This window comes from Anomaloglossus baeobatrachus, chromosome 8 (assembly GCF_048569485.1).
Source record: "Anomaloglossus baeobatrachus isolate aAnoBae1 chromosome 8, aAnoBae1.hap1, whole genome shotgun sequence".
Taxonomy (NCBI): Eukaryota; Metazoa; Chordata; class Amphibia; order Anura; family Aromobatidae; genus Anomaloglossus; species Anomaloglossus baeobatrachus.
The window spans coordinates 186,666,881-186,693,625 of record NC_134360.1 but is presented as its reverse complement, the minus strand read 5'-3'; the positions used below and the strand labels follow the sequence as shown (position 1 = coordinate 186,693,625).

The 26,745-nt window shown below is 44.8% G+C and overlaps 1 long non-coding RNA gene across 1 annotated transcript in view; it reads left to right on the top strand.

The window, feature by feature from the left end:
- The window catches only part of LOC142249380 (uncharacterized), a 74,943-nt gene that overhangs the window by 13,390 nt on the left and 34,808 nt on the right, over positions 1-26,745 (top strand). Inside the window, exon 2 of the long non-coding RNA XR_012725042.1 lies at positions 18,325-18,443. This is a non-coding gene — a long non-coding RNA (uncharacterized LOC142249380). The remainder of the gene's footprint in view (positions 1-18,324; positions 18,444-26,745) is intronic.

The following is a 26,745-nucleotide window of genomic DNA, read 5'->3' as shown; positions in this document are numbered from 1 at the left end:
TACGATATTGCAAGCCGATGCTGCGATGCAGAGCGTGATAGTCCCCGCCCCCGTCGCAGCTGCGATATCATTGTGATAGCTGCCGTACCGAATATTATCGCTACAGCTGCTTCACATGCACTCACCTGTCGTGCGGCGTCGCTCTGGCCGGCGAACCGCCTCCTTATTAAGGGGGCGGGTCGTGCGGCGTCACTGCGACATCACACGGCAGGCAGCCAATAGGAGCGTAGGGGCGGAGATGAGCGGGATGTAAACATCCCGCCCACCTCCTTCTTTCCGCATTACAGCCGGGAGGCAGGTAGGAGATGTTCCTCGCTCCTGCGACTTCACACACAGTGATGTATGCTGCCGCTGGAGCGTCGAACAACATCGGATCGTTGCGTCAGCGTAATTATGGAATTCGCCGACGCCACACCAATGATACGATTATGACGCTTTTGCGCTCATTAATCGTATCATCTAGGATTTACACACTACGATGTCAAGAGCGACGCAGGAAGTGCGTCACTTTTGACATGACCCCACTGACATCATACCTGCGATGTCGTAGTGTGCAATGTACCCCTAATACTCGGTTGCACAACCTTTAGCCAAAATAACTGCAAATAACAGCTTCCGGTAACCATCAATGAGTTTCTTACAATGCTCTGATGGAATTTTAGACCATTCTTCTTTGGCAAACTGCTCCAGGTCCCTGAGGTTTGAAAGGTGCCTTCTCCAAACTTCCATTTTGAGATCTCTCCACAGGTGTTCTATGGGATTCAGGTCTGGACTCATTGCTGGCCACTTTAGTAGTCTCCAGTGCTTTCTCTTAAACACTTTTCTAGTGCTTTTTGAAGTGTGTTTTGGGTCATTGTCCTGATGGAAGACCCAAGGCCTCTGAGGGAGACCCAGCTTTCTCACACTGGGCCCTACATTATGCTGCAAAATTTGTTGGTAGTCTTCAGACTTCATAATGCTATGCACACGGTCAAGCAGTCCAGTGTTAGAGGCAGCAAAGCAACCCCAAAACATCAGGGAACCTCCGCCATGTTTAACTGTAGGGATCGTGTACTTTTCTTTGAATGCCTCTTTTTTTTCTGTAAACTATATGTTGATGGCTTTTCCAAAAAAGCTCTACTTTTGTCTCATCTGACCAGAGAACATTCTTCCAAAACGTTTTAGGCTTTCTCAGGTACGTTTTGGCAAACTCCAGTCTGTCTTTTTTATGACTCGGGGTAAGAAGTGGGGTCTTCCTGGGTATCCAACCATACAGTCCCTTTTCATATAGACACTGACGGATAGTACGGGTTGACACTGTTGTACCCTCAGACTGCAGGGCAGCTTGAACTTGTTTGGATGTTAGTTGAGGTTCTTTATCCACCATCCGCACAATCTTGCGTTGAAATCTCTCGTCAAATTTTCTTTTCCTTCCACATCTAGGGAGGTTAGCCACAGTGCCATGGGCTTTAAACTTCTTGATGACACTGCGCACCATAGACACAGGAACTTTCAGGTCTTTGGAGATGCACTTGTAGCCTTGAGGTTGCTCATGCTTCCTTACAATTTGCATTCTCAAGTCCTCAGACAGTTCTTTGGTCTTCTTTCTTTTCTCCATGCTCAATGTGGTACACACAAGGACACAGCACAGAGGTTGAGTCAACTTTAATCCATGTCAACTGGCTGCAAGTGTGATTTAGCTATTGCCAACACCTGTTAGGTGTCACAGGTAAGTTACAGGTGCTGTTAATTACACAAATTAGAGAAGCATCAAATGATTTTTCAAACAGTGCCAATACTTTTGTCCACTCCTTTTTTATGTTTGGTGTGGAATTATAACCAATTTGGCTTTATGACAATTTTTTTTTTTTTCATTGAAGACAAATTAAATGACGATAATAATACCAAAGAATTTGTGATTGCAATCATTTTCAGGAAGAAACTGAGTATTATCTGACAGAATTGCAGGGGTGCCAATACTTTTGGCCAGCACTGTACCTTTAGTTGTTAGATCAGCTGTATAGTTTCTGAAATACAGGCAAGTAAAGTTTGTGAAATGCACTGTTATTTGATTGATAGGTGCTGCAGAATATGCAATAGGTGGGTCGGATCTTGTTAGTTATTCCTGCCTTTATCTGCCTTCCTGTCTTTCATCTCTCCCTCCTCCCCCTGGATTAACAGAGACAGAGGGAGGAAGGACAGGCAGGCAAACAGGGGCAGAAATAACTAGCAAAACCTGACCCACCTAGATATTCTGTAGCTGCTATCAATCTGTGTATTTCACACACTTTACTTCCCTGTATTTCAGAAAGTATACATCCGATCTTACAACTAAAGGTATGTTTACAATCAGCATGATAGTGCCAGTATAGCACTGGCTTTAGTATATATGAATATATGGTGGGTGGTCCTCTTTAAATAATGCTGAAAATATGAAGGTCCACCTTCAATACAATTATGTTTTGTTTTTTTTATCTAAAAAGGTGCAAAATTCCGTAGTTCCATATCTTAAAATAATTTAAGAATAGCCTTTGCAAAATATCCTACAGAGTAGTAGAAAGATTATATCTAGTGTTGAGCGAGTATGCTTGTCACTACTCGGTACTCGCACGAGTATCACTGTACTCGGGCTACTCGGCGGGGACCGAGTAATCTCGCGATACTCGTGCTGTACTCGTGGTCTTCATCCCTGCATGTTGGCGCTCTTTTGAGAGCCAGCCCTCATGCAGGGATTGGCTGGCAGACCACTGCAATGCCACAGCCCTGTTATTTGTGGAATTGCAGTGATTGGCCGGCCTGCACAGTGTGACCGAGCCTTTATACCGGCGGGCGCGCTGTGCTCTGCACACAGCCATCCAGACAGTCAGTGCAGGGAGAGTGTTGCTGCTTCAGGGAAAGGTTTGCGGCCCTTTATAGTTATTTCCGTAGCAGGGGTGCAAACAGTGTGACCAGAAGTCCTTCTCAGGACTATTGTAGTTGTATACAGGCAGGCAGGGTATAGCCAGGTCGGAGTACAGGAGCAGAGTCCTTCTCAGGACTATTGTTGCTGTATACAGGCAGGGCAGGCAGGGTATAGCCAGGTCGGAATACAGGCTAGTGACCAGAAGAGTCCTTCTCAGGACTATTGTAGCTGTATACAGGCAGGCAGGCAGGGTATATAGCCATTCCTAGTGGTGACCGTATACCAGCCTTCATCACCATATCTGGGGCTGGTGTACACAGTCTAAAACAGTCCTGATAGTGTCAGACTTCTCAGTAATTGTCGCTCCTAAAAACCTGTTAGGGTTCTTAGTGCGTCCGTGCTTGCATTTAAAAACCGCACGTGTGTGCCTGTCGGTGGCAGCGTACAGGTGCACTTGTGTGCGTTTTGCACAAACTTGGATATAACGCACAAGTCTAGTGAATAATACACGTCAGTCAGCAGTGTCTGATAGTGTCAAACTTCTCAGTAATTGTCGCTCCTAAAAACCTGTTAGGTTCTTAGTGCGTCCGTGCTTGCATTTAAAAACCGCACATGTGTGCCTGTCGGTGGCAGCGTACAGGTACACTTGTGTGCGTTTTGCACAAACTTGGATATAACGCACAAGTCTAGTGAATATAATACATGTCAGTCAGCAGTGTCTGATAGTGTCAGACTTCTCAGTAATTGTCGCTCCTAAAAACCTGTTAGGGTTCTTAGTGCGTCCGTGCTTGCATTTAAAAACCGCACGTGTGTGCCTGTCGGTGGCAGCGTACAGGTGCACTTGTGTGCGTTTTGCACAAACTATTATATAACGCACAAGTCAAGTGAATAAAACACGTCAGTCAGCAGTGTCTGATAGTGTCAGACTTCTCAGTAATTGTCGCTCCTAAAAACCTGTTAGGTTCTTAGTGCGTCCGTGCTTGCATTTAAAAACCGCACGTGTGTGCCTGTCAGTGGCAGCGTACAGGTGCACTTGTGTGCGTTTTGCACAAACTAGTATATAACGCACAAGTCTAGTGAATAATACACGTCAGTCAGCAGTATCTGATAGTGTCAAACTTCTCAGTAATTGTCGCTCCTAAAAACCTGTTAGGTTCTTAGTGCGTCCGTGCTTGCATTTAAAAACCGCACGTGTGTGGCAGTCGGTGGCAGCGTACAGGTGCACTTGTGTGCGTTTTGCACAAACTTGGATATAACGCACAAGTCTAGTGAATAAAACACGTCAGTCAGCAGTGTCTGATAGTGTCAAACTTCTCAGTAATTGTCGCTCCTAAAAACCTGTTAGGTTCTTAGTGCGTCCGTGCTTGCATTTAAAAACCGCACATGTGTGCCTGTCGGTGGCAGCGTACAGGTACACTTGTGTGCGTTTTGCACAAACTTGGATATAACGCACAAGTCTAGTGAATACACGTCAGCACAGCATTGCAAAATGCGCAAGGGCGTTGGCAACGAACAAGGAAGTGGACGTGATGGTGGTGCAGGCAGAGGCCGAGGTCGTGGGCAAGCTCTAATTTCGCCACAACAAAGGGCCACATCTCGCTCGCATGTCCTGTCCCAAATTCTTGGGGACCGCAGCAGTACACCGCTCTTGAACCAAGACCAGTGTCAACAGGTTGTTAGTTGGATAGCGGATAATGCTTCCAGTCAGATTAGCACCACCACAAACACTCTATCTTCCACACGGTCAAGTGTCAGTAGCCGTGATACTGCACCGCACATTTCAGAACCTGATCCTCCTTCCTACCACAAGGCTGAGTACACGTCCACGGACATTACTGATCCCACACTTGGACAACTCGGAAGAGATGTTCACGTTTCCATTCGCACATTCTGGCCTCTCGCCAGCTCCTGTTGAAGTGGGTCATGAGGAGATCGTATGTACAGATGCCCAAATATTTGAGCAGCCACGGTCTCACGAAGTTGGCAATGTGTCTCAACAAGGGGTGGACGATGATGAGACACAATTGTCAGGAAGTCAGGAGGAGGAGCAGGGTGTGGAAGAGGAAGACGACGTGGTGGATGATCCAGTAACTGACCCAACCTGGCAGGAGGATATGCAGAGCGAGGACAGCAGTGCACAGGGGGAGGGAGGTGTAGCATCCCAACAGGCAGTAAAAAGCAGGGTGGTGGCCCCAGGCAGAAGTCAGGCAACCGTTCCCCGGAACAACAACACGACACAAGGTGCCTGTACAAATGTTAGGTCTTCCCGAGTCTGGCAGTTTTTTAAGTTGGCTCCAGATGATTCTAAAAAGGCCATTTGCAACACCTGCCATGCCAGCATCAGCAGGGGTACCAAAACTAGCAGCCTGACCACCACCAGCATGATCAGGCACATGTCAGCCAAGCACCCGACTTTGTGGGATGTACAACAGAGTCGAGGAGCAGTGCTTGCTTATGTCACTGCTACGTCTTTGCTTGTTGTGCATGCGAGCCAATCCCCTGTCCATGCTGCCTGCGAGCAAGCCTCCTCCGGTCCTGCACCTGCAGTTGCCTACGCAGAAATAACACCATCATCAAGCACGTCCTTGTCCCAGTGCAGCGTTCAGTTATCCATTCAGCAAACCTTTGAATGCAGGCGCAAATACACTGCCAACGCCCCACATGCCACAGTTCTAAATGCTAACATTTCGCGACTGCTTGCGCTGGAAATGTTGCCTTTTAGGCTGGTGGAGACAGAAGTATTCCGCGACCTGATGGCGGCAGCTGTCCCACGTTACTCGGTCCCCAGCCGCCACTATTTCTCCCGGTGTGCCGTCCCCGCATTGCATAACCACGTGTCACAAAACATCACACGTGCCCTGAACAACGCTGTTTCAGGCAAAGTCCACCTAACCACAGACACGTGGACAAGTGTTTGTGGGCAAGGCCGCTACATCTCGTTGACGGCACACTGGGTTAATATTGTGGAAGCTGGGACCCAGTCTGAGCGAGGGACGGAACACGTCCTTCCCACACCAAGGTTTGCAGGCCCTACCTCAGTCAGGGTTTCACCCACACTCTATAGCTCCGGAATGTCATGCTCCTCAGCCTCATCCTCCTCCTGCGCATCCTCATTCACTTTACCCTCCACACCAGTCCCAAGCTGGAAGCACTGCAGCACTGCCTCGGCGAAGCGGCAACAGGCTGTGCTGAAGCTAATCTACATAGGTGACAAACCCCACAATGCAGAAGAGGTGTGGACAGCTCTGAAACAGCAGGCAGATCACTGGCTCACACCTCTGAACCTAAAGCCAGGAAAGGTCGTGTGTGACAATGGCCGGAACCTGGTGGCGGCTTTGAGGCGAGGCCAGCTGACACATGTTCCATGCGTGGCCCATGTGTTCAACCTCGTGGTTCAGCGGTTTCTAAAGTCATACCCAGAGCTGTCTGATCTGCTGGTAAAAGTTCGCCGCCTGTCTGCACATTTTCGAAAGTCACCTACTGCTTCAGCCAGCCTTGCTGGCTTTCAGCGCCGTTTGCATCTTCCGGCTCACAGACTGGTGTGTGATGTCCCCACGCGTTGGAATTCAACTCTGCACATGTTGGTCAGGATATGTGAGCAGAAGAGGGCAGTTGTTGAGTACCTGCATCACCTAAGCCGTCGGGAAATGGGTCAAACTCCACACATAACACCTGAGGAGTGGAGATGGATGTCCGACCTATGTACCATTCTCCAAAACTTTGAGGACTCCACCAAGATGGTGAGTGGGGATGACGCCATTATTAGCGTCACCATACCGCTTCTCTGCCTTCTAAAACGGTCTCTGCTCAAAAACAAACATGATGCATTGCAGGCGGAGCGCGATGAGTTGCAGCAAGAAACAGTAGTGCGTGTGGGTGATAACACACAGCCGAGCCTCGTCTCATCACAACGTGCAGTGGAGGACTATGACGAGGAGGGGATGAAGACATGGAGCAACTCTCCGGCCAAATTGAGGATATGACATGCACACCAGTCATATCCTCGGTTCAGCGTGGCTGGCAAGAGGACAGGGTAGATGAGGAGGAGGAGGAGGAGGAGGAGGACAGCATGTTCAGTCATCGTGTTGGTCAGGATACTGAAGTACTGGCTGTTAAGAGTCTGGCGCACATGGCTGACTTTATGGTAAGCTGCCTGTCTCGTGACCCTCGCGTTAAGAACATCTTGGCCGACAATCATTACTGGTTGGTAACACTGTTAGACCCATGCTACAAGGATGTCTCTTATTCCCGAGGCGGAGAGGTCAGCCAAAATGCAGCAGTTCCGGAAGGCCATAGTCACGGAAGTAGGCAAAGCATTCCCCTCACAAAACGCTAGCGGCATAGGTCAGGAATCAGTGGACAACCAAGGCGTACAGCCGAGAGGGGCACAAGTCCAATCCGCCAGAGGTAGGGGAACAGTCTTTAAGATGTGGGACAGTTTTCTCAGCCCCTCACGTACCACAGCCCCTGAGGTGCGGGGTAGTTCCACAAGAAATCCTAAGTTTGCCCAGATGCTCAAGGAGTACCTTGCAGATCGAACAACTGTACTCCGACATTCCTCTGTGCCTTACAATTATTGGGTATCCAAGCTGGACACGTGGCATGAATTGGCTCTATACGCCTTGGAAGTCCTGGCCTGCCCTGCCGCTAGCGTTTTGTCAGAGCGTGTTTTTAGTGCCGCAGGTGGAATCATTACAGATAAACGAACCCGCCTGTCAACTGAAAATGCTGACAGGCTGACTCTGATCAAGATGAACAAGGGTTGGATTGGGCCAGACTTCACCACACCACCAGCAAATGAGAGCGGAATTTAACGTTTGTAACGGGAATTTGCCATGTACCTACACTCACCCATGGGTACACACTTCTAGTCTTTGGATAATCGCTGGACTGCTCCTCCTTCTCCTCATGCGCCACCATGATGACCGTTACAATAGTTAGGCCGCTGTTTCAGGTATACCCCCAGTGGTAAATTTTTTCACCCATTCTTTCAGATTGGACATTACAACGACAGGAGACCCGCTCCTTTGCAATGGGAACAATGTTTTGAGGCCCTCATGCACGTCTCTATCCAGGGACAATGTGGAGCCTCCCAATTTTTGGCTGCCCTGCCTAAGGGCTATACTACAATAGACCCACTTTCTTACAATGGGCACTTCAGGTTTACAGGCCCTCATGCACGTCTCTATCCAGGGACAATGTGGAGCCTCCCAATTTTTGGCTGCCCTGCCAAAGGGCTATACTACAATAGACCCACTTTCTTACAATGGGCACTTCAGGTTTACAGGCCCTCATGCACGTCTCTATCCAGGGACATTGTGGAGCCTCCCAATTTTGGACTGCCCTGCCTAAAGGCTATACTACAATAGACCCACTTTCTTACAATGGGCACTTCAGGTTTACAGGCCCTCATGCACGTCTCTATCCAGGGACAATGTGGAGCCTCCCAATTTTTGGCTGCCCTGCCAAAGGGCTATACTACAAAAGACCCACTTTCTTACAATGGGCACTTCAGGATACAGGCCCTCATGCACATCTCTATCCAGGGACAATGTAGAGCCTCCCAATTTTTGGCTGCCCTGCCAAAGGGCTATACTACAATAGACCCACTTTCTTACAATGGGCACTTCAGGTTTACAGGCCCTCATGCACGTCTCTATCCAGGGACAATGTGGAGCCTCCCAATTTTTGGCTGCCCTGCCAAAGGGCTATACTACAAAAGACCCACTTCCTTACAATGGGCACTTCTGGTTTACAGGCCATCATGCACGTCCCTATCCAGGGACAATGTGGAGCCTCCCAATTTTTGGCTGCCCTGCCTAAGGGCTATACTACAATAGACCCACTTTCTTACAATGGGCACTTCAGGTTTACAGGGCCTCATGCACGTCTGTATGCAGGGGCATTGGTGAACCTCACAATTTTGGACTGCCCTGGCAAAGGACAAGGCAAATACTACAAAGACTCACTTCCTCAAAATGGGCACATTAGACTCAAGAGGCCTTCATGTACATCTCTTCTCAGGGACATCGGAGTGCCACACAATGTTTTCACGTAAAATCTTTCATGTAATCTCCAAAAGTAACATACACCAGCTCTATCTCACTATTGGGTATGTGCCCTTAACATTTCCGCCATGAAAATTCATTTTGGTGTCATTTTTGAAGGTTTTCTGGTGAGTCCGTAAAAATGGCGTAAAACGCGGACAAAATTGTTCACAGCTGTGACTTTTGAGTGATAAATGCTTCAAGGGGTCTTCCCCATGCTGTTGCCATGTCATTTGAGCACTCTTCTGAGACTTTTGTGACATTTTTAGGGTTTCTACATGCTGCCGGGGGTGATTTCATAAAAATACTCGGGTCTCCCATAGGATAACATTGGGCTCGGTGCTCGGGCCGAGTACACGAGTATCTTGGGATGCTCGGCCCGAGCCTCGAGCACCCGAGCTTTTTAGTACTCGCTCATCACTAATTATATCCAGTCTGCAGCTACCTTCAAAGGGACTGTAGGAGCTTATGGCATGCTACTTGTGCATTTATCTCATTGATAAAATGGTATCCTTTGTATAGCAGTTGGAAACTCTCTTTAAATGGGTTGATCAACCTTAGAATAAGTTAAAAGGAACCTGTCAGGTGTAATATGCACCCAGAACCATGAGCCTAACCGTCCCTGTATCTAGTAGCATACATAAAGAGATATTTAGAAAAAGTATTTCTAAAAATCCTTTCTAATATGCTAATGAGCACAGAGACTAATCGCAATGGCTTTAGCTCCCCTGACTAGTCGGCCCTCTTAGTTTGTTAGCACACCCACAGGGGCGTACTAACATGCTATTCAATGACCATTGCCCAGCATCATCAGCGGTGACACGCATACCTGTGTCCGTTGTCACCGCTTCAGAGGCCAGGATTAGGGGCAATGCGCATGATCATAAGTCCCTGCAATTCCGGTAATGCGCACTATGAAGCCGGGTGTACGTGTCTCGGCTTCAGAGAGGTCTAATGCTCATTATCGGAAGTGTCGGAACTTTTGATCATGCGCACTCACCCTATACCCGGCATCTGAAGTGGTGACAGTGGACATAGGTACACGCGTCATGTCTGATGACGCTGAGCAATGGACATTGAATAGCATGTTAGCATGCCCCTGTGGGTGTGCTAATATACTAAGAGTGTGGACTAGTCAGGGGCTATAATGCCCTTTCGAGTAGTCTCTGCTCTTATTTGCATTTCATAAAGGATCTTTATTAATACTTTTTCTAAAGATCCCTTTATCTAAGCTACTAGATACAGGAACGGTTAGGCAGGGATTAGAAATATGCACCAGAAATGCTCGTGGTTCTGGTGCATATTGGACCTGACAGGTTCACTTTAAAAAAAAAAAAAACAAAAAACAAAAACAGAGAATGTGATAAGCTAACAGGTGATCATTGGGACAGGTCATCTTTATCCAATTGGACGTTGCCATATACCTGGTAAACTCATCAATTAGTTGTTTGCATCTCTGTTGTTGGCCTGATGTAAATGAAACCAAGCAATGGTTCTGCAGCCCGGCTCTATTAAGAGCTAGGTTGTAGTACACAGTGAACAGAGATGAAAACTTTTATTCAGTGGGGGTGTCAGAAATCCAATAATCATATATTGATGACCTATCCTTAGGATGTCATCAATATTTGAAGCCTGAAAAACCCCTTCAACTATTTTATGCATGAAATAAGAGTAATAAAGGAGCCTCAACTACTAAATTATATTAATCGGCTTAGGAATGTGAGCTTAGAAATTAGATGGTGTTACAATAGAACACTACTTTGTAAGGCAACAGTAAACCTAGAAATTAAAGAAATATCCTTCTCTTAGCTTTAGTCTGCAACATTTTCAGCATGATCCTGAAACAATTACAATGTGGAGAACATAAGGATTAAGCCCCCTATACACATTAGATGGATGTTGGCCAAATGATGCTTCAGCCGAAAGCCAAATCTCCTATACATAGCCAAATGCATCTACGTTCTGTACGTATGAGGAAACTGCTGGTTGATTAGTCTGGTGGCAGCTTGTCTCCATGAGGACAAAGTGATGGGCTCAGAACTTAGATATGTCCAATCAACATCTCCCCAACAATCAGTTGGCCAGTGACCTCCATACACATTAGCGTTGAGGCTGACCCTGTTGATATTGGTGAGTACATTTCATATTAGTCTAATGTGTATGGTGTGCTTTACTCTCCTAATCAAGCTAATCTTCAGATTGTTAAACCCCCACCCTCTTGCAGGGAAATTTCTGCTGTAGCCAGTTGCCTTAAAGTCTGTCACAAGTATACATATGTCACAATTACTCTGTGCAGAGCATCTTGCACGTTAGGAGATGCTCTGCTGTGTTTTCTTGGGCTTCTGGCTGACAGGTTAATTGACAGTGCTGGCTTACATGCTGGTTCTGAGACGTGCTGATTGCTCAGGTGTACCATCTCCTGGGAAATTGCTCTTCTTCTTTACTGAGCATGCTCTCCCAGAAACTTGCAAGTCATACATTCTGGTTCGGCTGCTGTTCTGTTGGCCTGAATTCCTGACTATGTTCTGATCTTGGTTTCCTGACCCTGGACTGTTGTTTGACTTCCGCCTGATCCCTGTTCCTGTCGTGATCTCCTAGCTTTTGACCTCGGACCATTACTTGGCCACGTCTCAGTTTACTCCCTAAATCCGTTACGTGCCTTCCCGTAATTCTGACCGTCGGATCGTGACCTGACTATGCCTCTATGTACTCCCTATGCCCATACATGACCTCCTGTTACCTGACTCCAGCTTTCCTGACTACTCTACCGTTTGTATTACCCATAAGTAGTGACTAGCATCACAACATATTTTTTAATTGTAATATGTTCCAAAATGGGATAAAAGAAAAAGGAGTTTAGAGTATGTTTCCATGTAGTATTTCCAATGCATACATCTTGCAGAGGAAATACTGTAATTGATGTCTATAGAGCCGAGGAGTTCAGCTCAGGAGTAGAAAAACATCTTAATGGGCTCCTAACCAGGTAACCCTTATTACAACTCCAGTGGTGTACCCTAATCGTGGGTATAGGGGGAACCTCAGCGGATGACCTCGAGACAATGCCTTATCGAGTTTTGTGGGGCTATTTTTTTTTATTTTTTTTAGATTTTGATGTATGACATATGTAAATCTTATTAATGTAACATTATAGATATATAGTCGTACTTATTTAATATTTTGTTGCCGCTCTACCAATACAGAAGATTATGATTTCACTCATCATAAGGAAAAATCCTGACCTAAAAATAAAAATGGTGAAAGCTAATGGAAAAGACAATATGTATTAAGAGGAAAAATGTCCAGATTAAATTGTTTTCGACATGTACAACAATGATCCAATTTTGTGACCTTGAGGACAAATTCAGATCTGCATCAAGATTTCAGCATTGGCTGTCGGCTGCATTTACATTATAAAATGTCTTTTTATGCATAAAGAAAGTAAAATGCTCTCTATAATAGCACATAGTCGATTTCCTTACTGACAAGATGAATAAATCAGAAGACGTTTACACTCTGAGTCTGGGTTTTGATACATTTAGATATTTTTACATGTAATGTGCACAATATAAATGAATGACTCTTTATGTTTATGTTTACCCCCAGGAATACAATTTGTGAAGCTGATTTAAGAGCTTACCATTTCAGAATGTGTTTTTGGATTATAACTGTTTCTGCCATGAGTGTTTCTAGCATTCCAGTGGTTGCTTGCTTTAGAAATCTTAGTCTAGGTGTGTGGTGCATTGCGTGTGGGGTTGTGTGTATGTGGGTTTTTTTGTGAGGTTGCTTGTAAAGGTTTATACTTATGTGTCGCCCAGGGTTATGGGGTACTCGGTCCCGGGCGGTGTATAACTGGAGAATGTCACTTTTGTTGCTGTTGCCCGGTCTCGTGCCTTGGGTGCTTTTTAAAAGGGGGAATTGAATAATGTTCACACATGACGCCACTTGCGGTGTTGCGGCCATGAGGATGGAGCCGCCGCTGCACAGTTTTCACTACTGGGGCTGGTGTTAGTGGCAGCCTGGATGTTAGGCCAGTTCACTTCTAGGGGTCCTTGTGGCTCTAATGATCTGATCATCAATGGAGGTGGGGTGGTAGCCTTGGTTTAAAAATGTCTTTTTAAGATGGGTTAAGTGTTCATCCCTGTCTGCTGGCCTGCAACAGATACAATTATATCTGAGGGCCTGGCTGTAGACAATGGACTTTTTAATGTGTTTGGGATGGAAACTGTCCCATCTGAGGTATGTAGGACGGTCAATAGGCTTCCGATACACTGATGTCTGGATTGAGCCATTTTGAATTTTTATGGTGGTATTCTAGAAGTTGATTTCTGTTTTTGAGTAGTCCAATATCAAGTTTATGGTTGGATGAAATGCATTGAATTTTTCATGAAATTTTAGAAGCTCTTGCTCAGATTCGGTCCAGATTATTAAGATGTCATTGATTAAACGGAAATAGGCCAATGATTTGAGGTTGCAGGATGCTAGAAAGTCATTTTCTAGTTTAGCCATGAAAAGGTTGGCATACTGTGGTGTGGTGGAGAGGTCAGCTCCAGAGACTACGAGGGTACCAGGCCTCTGATCCTACATGGATATTGGGACAATAAGGGTGCCTTCACACTTTAGCGATGCAGCAGCGATCCGACCAGCGATCTGACCTGGTCAGGATCGCTGCTGCATTGCTACATGGTCGCTGGTGAGCTGTCAAACAGGCAGATCTCACCAGCGACCAGTGACCAGCCCCCAGCCAGAAGCGACGTGCAAGCGACGCTGCGCTTGCACGGACCCGGCGTCTGGAAGCTGCGGACACTGGTAACTAAGGTAAACATCGGGTATGGTTACCCGATGTTTACATTAGTTACCAGCGCACACCGCTTAGCTGTGTGTGCAGGGAGCAGGAGCCGGCACCGGCAGCGTGAGAGCTGCGGAGGTTGGTAACGAAGGTAAATATCGAGTAACCACCTTGGTTACCCGATGTTTACCTTAGTTACAGCTTACCGCAGGCTGTCAGATGCCGGCTCCTGCTCCCTTCACATTCAGGATTGTTGCTCTCTCGCTGTCACACACAGCGATGTGTGCTTATCAGTGGGAGAGCAACAATAAAAAAACGAACCAGGGCTGTGTGTAACGAGCAACGATCTCACAGCAGGGGCCAGATTGCTGCTCAGTGTCACACACAGCGACATCGCTAATGAGGTCACAAAAAACTTGACTCAGCAGCGATCTCAGTAGCGATCTCGCTGTGTGTGAAGCTCCCCTAAAGGCCCCGTCACACTAAGCAACATCGCTAGCAACATCGCTGCTAACGAACAACTTTTGTGACGTTGCTAGCGATGTTGCTGTGTGTGACATCCAGCAACAACCTGGCCCCTGCTGTGAGGTCGTTGGTTGTTGCTGAATTTCCTGGGCCATTTTTTAGTTGTTGCTGTCCCGCTGTGAAGCACAGATCGCTGTGTGTGACAGCGAGACAGCAACAACTAAATGTGCAGGCAGCACGAGCCGGCTTCTGCGGAGGCTGGTAACCAATGTAAACATCGGGTAACCAAGAAGCCCTGTCCTTGGTTACCCGATATTTACCTTTGTTACCAGCCTCCTCCGCTCTCACTGTCAGTGCCGGCTCCTGCTCTGTGCACATGTAGCTGCAGCATACATCGGGTTAATTAACCCGATGTGTGCTGTAACTAGGAGAGCAGGGAGCCAGCGCTAAGCATTGTGCGCTGCTCCCTGCTCTGTGCACATTTAGCTGCAGCACACATCGGGTAATTAACCCGATGTGTGCTGTAACTAGGAGAGCAAGGAGCCAGCGCTAAGCATTGTGCGCTGCTCCCTGCTCTGTGCACATTTAGCTGCAGCACACATCGGGTAATTAACCCGATGTGTGCTGTAACTAGGAGAGCAGGGAGCCAGCGCTCAGTGTGCGCTGCTCCCTGCTCTCTGCACGTGTAGCTCCGTGCGGTGGTAACCAAGGTAAATATCGGGTTGGTTACCCGATATTTACCTTAGTTACCAAGCGCAGCATCTTCCACGCGGCGCTGGGGGCTGGTCACTGGTTGCTGGTGAGCTCACCAGCAACTTGTGTAGCGACGCTCCAGCGATCCCTGCCAGGTCAGGTTGCTGGTGGGATCGCTGGAGCGTCGCAGTGTGACATCTCACCAGCAACCTCCTAGCAACTTACCAGCAATCCCTATCGTTGTTGGGATCGCTGGTAAGTTGCTTAGTGTGACTGGACCTTTAGACTCACACCACTAATCAAAGTTAATTAAGGATTCACTTTCCAAGCTCAGTGTTTGTTTATTTAAATGTCCTTTTACTATGCATCGCTCTGCCCTGTTTTGTGTATATATTTGTGTTTCTTCAGATATTTTGTCACACCATGCCTGAGGAAGAGACCTGAGATGTCTCGAAAGCTTGCTTTATAATATAACATCATATTTTATTTTTATTTTAGTTAGCCATTAAAAGGTATCACAACTACAAAATTTTAGCAATCAATCATTTTTCAACTGGTTAACACGGTACCAAAACCTTTTTCTTTTAACTCTTGGCAGTGCATCTTCTCTCTTTCACTGTCACTGCTCGACTCCTCTCACAGCTCCGTATCTCTGTCCACTGTCTGCCCCTCCCACCTGGTCGTCTAGTGGACTGGATTGGCTCCACCTCTAGGCGGCCATCCATTGTTCCGACCCGAGCCTGGTACCATTCTATGGGGTATTTTGGGGAAAACAGGGATTATCTGAAATGTTTGGTTGTTACCGTCACTGGTCTTCTGGGTTCCTAGGGGGTAGGCCCTGTATCTTGGTGGGGATGCAGTACCTCGTAGCTCCCGGATGGCTTTAGGGGCGCTACACATATGTACTGTATCATTTAGGAAAGTTTTTCACTTTGTAGGCATTTCAGCTCTGATGTAATCTATCATTTGTATCTGTATTTTTGCTTTTAAGCTTAAAGGGCCAAATAAGTACCATATTTTTCATATTATAAGATGCACTGGATTATAAAACACCCCGGATTATAAGACGCACTCCAAATTTGAAGGAGAAAAATAGTAAAAAAAATTTTTTACTGTAAAAATGAGGGTCTATCTTCTAATTCTTTTATTAGCTCAGCAGGGGGGAGCGGCGGAGGTGGAACGGCTCAGGAAGGTTGCAGGAGGCAGGGTAGGTGTTGCTGTGGGCTCGGAGGAGGGGAGGCGTGGCTTAGGAGGGTCAGTACTGCGGGCTTGTGGGGTATCACAGTGGTGGGTACCATTGATCTGCCGATGAGCTTGGAGGAGGGAGTGTCATGGCTCAAGAGGGTCAGTGTGTGGCAGCGGAGCCACGACATATCTTCAATCTTCAATGCTCTTACTGAGGGAAGGAGGTTGTTGGCCAAAATCTTGCAATACATGACCCCATCCATCCCTGAAACACGGTGCAGTAATTCTTTCACTTTGCAGAAAAGCACCCCCAAAGTATGATGTTTTCACCCCCATGTTTCATGGTTGGGATATTGTTCTTGAGGTTGTAATCATTTTTCTCCTTCCTTCAAACAAAGTGAGTGCAGTTGATACCAAAAAGTTCTAGTTTGGTCTCATCTAACCACATGCCTCCTCTGGGTTATCCAGATGGTCATTGGCAAGCTTAAAAAGGGCCTTGGCATTTTCTGCCATGAACAGGGGGACCTTGCGTGACCTGTAGCATTTTAATCCATGATGACCTAGTGTGTTACTAATTGTAATGTTTGAGACTCTCTTCCCATCATTGTCCAGGTCCTCACATGTAGTTCTGGGCTGATTCCTGACTATAATCAGAATCTTCCTTAACACACAAGACGAGATCTTGCATAGAACCACAGACCGATTACATCTTAACCCACGAGATGAGATCTTGCATGGAACCCCAGACTGATTATGATTAACCATCATCTTGTGTTTGTTCCATTTTCTAATAATTGGGCTACAGTTGTTGCCGCCTCAACAAGCTTGTTGCTCATCCTGACTTGTGCACATCTACAATTTTTTCCATAATGTCCTTAAACAACTCTTTGATCTTGGACATTGTGGAGAGGATTGAGTGTGACCCGGCTTATCCTGATTACCCTGGAATGGTTAAAATCGGGGTGATTTAAGGGATTAATGACAGTTATGATTTTTCAAAAAAATCCCAGCTGTTATCAAGCTCATGGTTAGTAATGGGTAGGCGTCTATGATGCCCCCCATTACTAATTGTGTAAGTCAAAATAAATAAGCACAAAACACAGAGAAAAAGAATTTCTTTAAACAAAAAAAATAAAACACCCTCTTTTTTCAATTTACTAACCCCCAAAACAGGCATGAAGGTCCGACATAATCCACAGATGTGAAGTCTCAGGATGATCCCAGATATGTAACATCTGAGATTGCAGTGCATGGTCACAGAAAATGAAACCGATCAGTGAGGCATCAAGGATACACTGGTGGAGCTGCAGTGACTGTGACTGCAACCAATTACGGATGCGGTCAGGGAGGGTGGGCGGGGGAAGTAGTGAATATTCATGAGATTTAATGAGTGGACCTGGAAGCAATGTGACAGCCACGTGGAAACTCAGTAAGTATAATTGTCCAGCTTTACTACCTGTTTTGGTTCCTTTTGCAGGCCCCTACCCCTTACTAACACCTTTTAATAACTCTTAAGTTTGGATTCCTTAGACTTATATGGAGTTCGGTGTTTGGGATCAAGTCCAGTCCCAGACAAGACTTTTTTTTTTTTTTAGTTCAGCCAAACCACAGAACTTGACTACACTGACAACACGGTTGGCATGAAGTCAATCTCTTGTCTGAGCAAGACTGAATTGAGCTGTTTTTTTCAGAGTGGATGGCCAGTTCAGGAGGCATGGGGAGGGGAAAAAGTGGCTCATAAGTGGGGAAGGAGGAAGATTTGTTGCAAGTACAGTTCCCATTGAAGCCATGCTAGCTCTTAACCCACAGGATGTCCTGACTCTAGTGTCTCATTCCACAGCTGGTAGTTGGGTGTGCAAGAGTTGTCTGTTGGCTTGTGAAAGTATTGTGAGATGCAGGGGCAGAGCTAGGTAGTACAGACCTCGGAGAATCTATCTGATTTGGTATATTGCCAACCATGCCTGATTATCAGGAGGTGGAGCTGTGCTCTATGGCACTGAGACAATTCATAAAACTCATATTTAGTAAGAGATTTTTCTGACAAATTACATATATACGTCTTACACACAAGGTATATACTAGCTTTGATCAACTGTGCCTATTTAATACGAGAGATCAGATTAGGAACTTTTAATCTGTACGTTTTTTAATTTCAGGTTGGGGCATTTCTCAGTTTTAATAAGAGCCAAATGGTTTAATATTTAATTAAAAGCAGATGAGTCTGAGTGGTCTTGCAATTTTATTATTTATTTATTTATTTTTTACAGAAAAAGAATGTTTTATATGTCGTCAAACTGAGAAGCAGGGCCAAGAACGACTAGAAAACTTTTGTGATTGCACAGATTTAAGTGTACACCACCAGTGTTTGCTGTCATGGATACAGAAGGTGAGCAATTGATTGGCATACATAAGACAATTTATCTCCTTATGAAGTTTGAACATTCTATTATCACTAACACTGTCAAAGCTTGGTTACAGTATGAATTAAGCTTAAGTAGCGATGACTTGATCTTTAGCCACCTCATCCCATTCAGATTAAAAAAATGTTGGCTGCCCTTTCCGATACCAAAAAGTCAGCCAACGCTCTGACTGTCAAGGGGAATGTCAATCTGGCATCTGTGATTTTTCAGTGTAGATCGCTATGTTCTCCCGGAGATAAGCCGCCATCAGAGATGTCTGTTGGCGAATTTCTCGTAGAGGCCACTACTGGAGCACTCACCTGAAGAAATGCTCTAGTGCATGGGAATGTATGAAAAATATTATGCTGGCTAAATGATTGGCTTAAGCATCTTTCAGACGACAGTCATGTTAATGTAGATGGAGGCCTTTAACAAGATGTTGTCATAAGCATTCTATGAAGTCATTAAACATTGCTCTAAGCCCCCCTACTGTGTACAGTGTACTGTTATTTTCCCTTAGTAGGATGTTATGTAGCCTCTTTGGGGAATAGAACACACTAATCATTGCTAAAAACTAGTGTCCAACAATACAGCCATTAAGGATAGAAATAAATGGAGCTTGTAATTCCCAAATAGTGAAAAAATAGTATGAGGATCAAAAGATAGGTAGAAAGCATTACTGAAGTGTTCCACAAAAATCTGGAGTGGAACAATCAAAGCAAAAGTATAATAGAAATATGTGCTGCACTTCTGCATTTTCACCCACTCCTTGTTTTGGCTTATGTCACAAAACACCATTTGCTGTTCCAATCATCAGGACAATTACACAATTAATGAATATTAATAGACGAGACTGAGGCTGTTTCCACTACTAGGCTGATTTTTGGGGAATTAACAGTCAGGTTATAGTATATATAACCGATTCCACTACATGGAAATTATAAATACCTTACTATAATCACTGCGAAATCCACAATAACAAAAAAAACTATAAGCTGCCACCATCAATCGCTTTACAGGTCAATTAGACACTTGTTACAGATAGCATATGGCTTCAGGGATACGGTTTATAGAGAAAAAGGAAGGAAGCTAATACATTTTATTTATTTAATCCAAAATTAGGCACTGTTTATTGAAGTGTACAAAAGATGTTACAAAGGGGAACAGAACAATCCAGCATATACAATTACAGAAAATAAAATGGATAAGCACAAAATAATTATTAAACTGGATATCACTGCAATGACATCGGTTTTATGGAGGGAAGGACTCCAATGGATCGTGGAACAAATATACATGGCAATGTACCTTCCTGGCATTGAATAAAGTGCCAATTCAAATGCCTGTATTTATTATTGAACAATCATTCCCACATACCTCCTCTCGGCGACCTTATGTTGGGGCTCTTTATTTGATGTTTTTGACTCTTCAGAATTTTATGACATCCACAACTTTTATGATATCTTTGCCCCTGGAGGTCCCAGGTGGTAGATATTACTATCATCTTTTCTATCACAATTTTATCGTTTTCTAGATTGGAAATGTGGCATACATATTGTCATCTCTCTGGCCAATATTGATTTGATTGGACCCTGGCCATTGTCCAGCAACATAGAATAATATTTTGCATTCACCACTTCATTACAAATGCAAAAACATGACTTTTATATCTATTATATTGGTGCAATTTATCAAATCTCAATTCATAATTTATATAAGGGAACAAAGGATTTGAATGTACTCTAGTTTTCGATTCACTGAAGATTTCTACCTGTCATAAATCTGCCCTTCTCCAAAGTCTTGTGCATTGAAGCTGAGGCTGGGCTCACATTTTCTATCTTTTTAATTACATGTTTCATAAAGGAGGTGGTCAGCTGTTGACCCCTGTCACTGTCATGACGTAGTTCCTGTGAATGCCAACTGAGCGCCAGCATTCACAGGAGATCAGCATTTCTGCTGTACAGCAGAAGTAGCCCGACTACATCAGCTTTAAGGGGACTAGTAAAAACAAAAGTGTAAAAAAAAGTTTAAAAAATATGAAAAAATAGAAAAAACACAAAAGTTGAAATTAGCCCCATTGAAAATAAGACAATAATAAAAAAAATACACATATTTGGAATAGCCATATTCAGAAATGCTCGATCTATCAAAATCTAAAATAAATTAATCCGATCGGTAAAGGGTGTAACGAGAAAAAAAAAATCAAAACGCCAAAATTATGTTTTTTGGTAGCCACAACATTGCAATAAAATGGAATAAGAGGTGATCAACATTTCATCTACCCAAAAATGGTATAATTAGAAACAACAGCTCAGGGTGCAAAAAGTAAGCCATCCCCGAGCCCCAGATCCCAAAAAATAGAATGTTACAGGTCTTGGAAAATGTTAACAAATTTCTAAAAAGATTTTCACCACTTAAATTTAAAAAATAAACTGACCTGGGGAATCAGACTGCCAGATCAGTTTTACCATTTAGTGAACATGGTAATAAATAATAAAAAAAAACCACAATTGTGGAATTACACTCTTTTTGCAATTTCTTGACATGTGGAAATTTTTTCCCCATTTTCCAGTACAATATGTGGTAGAATATAACAGATGTCTTTCAAAAGTACAACTCGTCCTGCAAAAAAACAAGCCCTCATATGGCTAAAATGACGGCAAAATAAAAATGTTATGGCTCTTGTAAGAAAGGGAGCAAAATACAAAAATGGAAAAGTGATGGGTGAAATGGTTAAATATCAATATAGCAGTGATAGGTGTATGAGGGCTTTTTCTGTTAGAAGGGTTGGGGTGTGTGTGTGTGTGTGTGTGTGTGTGTGTGGGGAGTCCGCTTGTTTAAATTGTCTGATTTTTGTTTAAGAATTGGCACTGTATAGAAAAAATAATTTGATTTTTAGCCTTTTTCTATCAAAGTTAAATACCGGTTGTTGAGTTTTTCACGTAGATATCGTATATCAACTGAAATGCAAATTAAGTGGACATCAAAGAAGCAGATTTTATGCTTAAATTAAACTGATCAACACATGTTGTCTTCCCAGATGTTGCATGGTGCATATGTATTCTAGCAATCTACCCCCTTCATTAGGCAGCCACTCATAACGTAACAGAACCAGATGTTCCTAGTTCATCTTCTGCTGGATAAACTACACAAATTCTTAGCCTCATGTCAGCTCGAAATGTGAAGGTGATCCTTTTACATGTGTAAGAAATCAGCATATAAACCCTATACAAGGAAAACCACAGTTTTCATGTTTTAAATGAAATTATTTTTGACCAATACGGAAAACTGTTTTGATTTGTACAGTCAAAAGTTGAAGATCCTTGGCTAAATTCAACAATCTTTAATCTGACCAACCCATCTACTATGTGCTATTTATACTATTGGTGTCTAAGGTGACAGTGGATCTCTAGTACCTACCAGATGTATTAGGGCCTCGGGTGTAACGGCCACCTCTTAAGGCCGCTTTACATACAACGATATCGCTAGCGATCTCGTTAGCGATGTGATACGCCAAGATCGTTGCCGAGATCGCTTATAGGTTGTTTTGTAGTTGTCACACGTACCCATCTCATAAAAGACGCTACATTGTTCAGCAATATATTGTTTTACCAAGGCGGTCGTGTGGACACCGTCACACAGCATTCCTCCAAACGATTCCAGCAATGACAAAGGTGTATAATTGTCATAGCATACACCTTGGCGTGACACCAATCTGAGCGGAGGAGGCGTGGAGCATTGCTCATAACGACACGCCCGCGTCACTAATGACGGACGCACTAACGATGTTGTTTGTTGTTGGCAGGGTGTCAAACGTAGCAATATGCCTGCTGCGTTCTAAATGACAAACAATATTTTGAAAATGAACGACGTGTCAACGATCAACGATTTTCGCTATTTTTACGATCGCTCTGAGTCGCTCGTAGGTGTCAGACGCAACGACGTCTCTAACCGTGACCCCGACGACATATCGTCAGATAAATCATAGAATGTAAAGCGGCCTTTAGGCTCTGTACCTGGAAGAGTTGTCATTAAGCATTAACTGCTATTTAAAAAACCACAGCAAGCAAAGTTGTTATCCTTCTAATATATTGAAATCATCATTAGTGATGATAAAGCACTCCATGGCAAGACAGGGAGCTCATCGAGACTTCATGTTTGGTGGCCAAGCCAGAAGCTGACATTAAAGATGTCACCATGATGGAATTGCTGTCAAAGGTCTAAGGCGGGCTTTACACGCTGTGACATCGCTAGCAATGTCAAGCGCGATAGCACCCGCCCCCGTCGTATGTGCGATATCTGGTGCTTGCTGCCGTAGTGAACATTATCACTCAGCAGCTTCACACACACATACCTGGTCGGCGATGTCGCCGCACCGCCAAACAATCCCTCCTTCAACGGGGAGGTGCGTTCGGCGTCACAGCGACGTCACCACGACGTCACTCAGCGGCTGGCTAATAGAAGCGGAGGGGCGGAGATGAGCGGGACATAACATCCCGCCCACCTTCTCCCTTCCGCATTGCCGTTGGACGCAGGTAAGGAGATGTTTGTCGTTCCTGCGGTTTCACACACAGAGATGTGTGGTGCCGCAGGAACGACAAACAACATCATATCTTCAGCAGTAACGACATTATGGAAATGAACGACGTGACACAGATCAGTGATTTTTTACGCTTTTATGCTCGTTCATCGTCGGACCTAGGATTTACACATTGCGATGTTGCTACCAGCGCCGGATGTGTGTCACTAACGACGTGACCACGACGATATATCAGTAGCGATGTCGCAACATGTAAAGCCCGCCTAAGATTTAGCACACACAGCGAGTAATACGGAGCGAGTGGAATGCAATAAAAAATTGCATTTCACTCAGGCCAATATTACTCTATGGGGAAGCTTCCATGATGGCCCTAATTGGATTGAAAAACCAGTCGCAGCATACTGCAGGTGCAATGCAAGCTTGTTTTATTCGCACCCATTCAAGTGTATCGGGCGAGAGAAACATCGCACTGCACTTGCGTTACACCGGTGTAACATGAGTGCAGAGCGAGAATGGCAATAGCCTGCAAAGGATGAGATAGGTCGATAAATCCCTCCCTCTCCTCCACAGCGCTGGCCCTCCCCTCCGCAGCGCCGGCTCTTCCCCCGCAGCTGTAGTCTGATTGCAGGATCGGACCACAGACACATGACCCTCGCATAACACTTGGCCTCGCTGTACTGCAAGCGTGAGCTGAGTGTCATGCGAGGACTCGCACATAACCCCTTGTGGCCTCAGCCTAAAAATAACAGTGACGATAGTTTCTGCAGTGGAAGAAGGACCTGTTCTCAGAATTGTTGGGGTGTACTAAGATTTTACAACATATGGTCCTGATGGAACGCCATGTGTGGGTGATCTTGAAGCCCTACCGGATTCCTAAAGCCCAGAGAGAGCAATCTCTAAAGAAGTGAAGCAAATGCTGAATCTAGGAGTCATTGACGAATCCAAGAGTGGCTGATCCAGTATGATTATCCTTGTTCCGAAACCAAATGGAGAATTGAGATTCTAATGATTATCGGAGACTGAACGAGGTCTCCAAATTTGATGCATATCCAATGCCTCAAGCTGATTGAGAGGCTTAGGCCAGCATGGTATATAACTACATTGGACTTAAAGGGAAATTGGCAAATCCTCATATCACAGGAAGCCAAGGAGAAGATGTCCTTTTGCCTGATTGATGGTTTCAATACATTATAGGATGCCGTTCGGATATCAGGTAGCTTAGGCCACCTTTCAGAGGTCCATGGACCAGAACCTGGCACTTCATAAGAATTAAGCAGTGGAATACCTGGATAACATTGTAGTTTTCAGCCAGAATTGGGAAGTCACCTGGGTAAGGTCCAAGCAGTGTTTAATGCTCTAAGGAAGGTAAGATTTTCTATAAATTCCCAAATATATGCCATGAGGAAAGAGGAGGCAAAATACCTTGGCTATACAGTGAGTTGAGGTGAAATTAAACCCCAGATCAACAAAGTGGAAGCAATCCAGAATTGACTGAGACCTTTCTTAAACAAGCAGGTTAGAGCCTTTCTAGGAATTGTAGGGTACTACAGAAGGTTCATCCTGAACTTTGCTATAGTGGCCGTACCCCTGACTGACCTTCTTAAAGGGAGAAAATCGACTATGGCCAAGTGAACTTTGGAGATGGAGACTCCAATTCAAGAATTGAATTTAGCTCTGTGTAACCAGCCAGTTGTGGTTGCAACCAACTTCAAGACAGAATTTGTGGACCAGACGGATGCCTCCAAAGTTGGATTAGGACTGGAGCAGTCCTGTGTCTGTAGATAAACGGAGAGGAACACTTCATTCTCTACCTTAGCAGCAAGCTGCTGGCCTGTGAGAAGAACTATTCTATTATAGAAAGGGAAGTATTGGCTATAATGTGGGCGGTGTACACATTGTGCTACTACCTTTTGGGCCTAAAGTTTGGATTAGTATCAGACCATATTCTACTCAAGTGGATGAGGGAGACAAAGGGGAAGAATTGTTAAGTCACCTGCTGGTTTTTAGCCCTCCAGCTTGAGCTTCCATGTGTAACCAAGAGGTGGGAAACTGCCGATGCTTTTTTGAGCCTCCCTTGTATTGTAGTGGAATGTGACAAATCCTACAGCTTTAGGCAGAGGGGAAGGTATGTAAGATTGCGGTTCGACATGATGTCGATGGGAGATATGTTATCCTCTGTAATGTAAATCCTGGTGCAAGCTCTAGTACATTTAATACTATGTTATATGAGCAGCCAGAGAGATGGCTGGTTTGGCTGCTCACATACCCCCAACCATGTGTGTGGTACATGGGTTAAAATGGAGACTGTTTGTCTCACACATGGTCTGTGTGTGGAGGTTGCCACATCTCCAGTTAGAGACCTCTGTATAGAAGTGGATCATTTCCCAACTCACTCACAGATAAAGTAGACATTATTTTCTGTTCTGTTGCTTTATGTTGGAGTAAAGTGGACTTTACACTCTGTGACATCGCTAGCTCATGTCGCGAGCAATAGCACCCGTCGGTGGCGCGTCACGGGGTGATCGCTGCCGTAGCAAACAATATCGCTACGGCAGCGTCACATGCAATTACCTGTTCACCGACGTCGCTGTGGCCACCGAAAAATCTCTCCTTTAAGGGGGAGGTTCGTTCGGCGTCACAGCAGCGTCACTAAGCGGCCGCCCAATAGAAGCGGAGGGGCGGAGATGAGCAGCCGGAACAGCCCGACCACCTCCTTCATTCCTCATTGCCGGTGGCTGCAGGTACGATGTTGTTCCTCGTTCTTGCGTTGTCACACATAGCCATGTGTGCTGCCGCAGGAACGACAAACAACCTGCGTTCCTAACGAGGAACAATTTTTTAAAAATGAACAGCGTGTAAACGATGAACAATTTGACACTTTTTTGCGATCGTTACTGATCGCAAAAAGGTGTCACACACAACGGCATTGCTAATGAGGCCAGATGTGCGTCACCAACACCGTGACCATGACGATATTTCGTTAGCGATATCGTTGTGTGTAAATGGGCCTTTAGACTCTCTGTGCTGACTAAGTAAAATATTGATGCTTATTTACTCCTAAGCTTTATTGGGAACGTTTACTTTTTTTTTTTTAATTATACGAATATATAGACTTTGTGCTACATTCCTGAACCATGTGCACTATTTTGAAGAATTTGGTGCAAAATAATATCAACAAATACTAAACTAAAAAAGGGACTTAAAACCGCAACTGGTAAATTGAGTTCTCTATGCATAGATTGTACAAATGTTATTTAGAAAATAGCGTCCAAGGAGAAAATCACCCAGGTAAGAATGAGTACCTCACAAATAATAGTGAATATAGCAATGGGGTGATTAAAATGTAACCTTTAATGAGACTAGATAAAACAAAATACAAATCAAAAAGTGCTCATCCAGTAAAAACACTGCCAATCTGCAGTGTGTTTTAGGTGACCCATCAACAGTTAGTATATTATTGGGTACCACCTATGTTCCTACCCAGCAGGGATTAGAAAACACATAAAGTGAACGGTGTAATAAATTCAACGAAGGATATGTCTAGGACAAAGATCACATCAGCCTCATAAATCAAATAATGGATTGATCTCACCCAGTCCAGTTGTCAAAATCCATCCTGCCAACGAACCGTCCACTCTGGTCATATAGCTGGGTCAGGAGCAGGGCCTTGCTTAAGTAATATACTGGCCATAAATAATATAGCTCCCGCCCTGACAAGGGCAGTCCACAGCTAGCCCTATACTATGGCT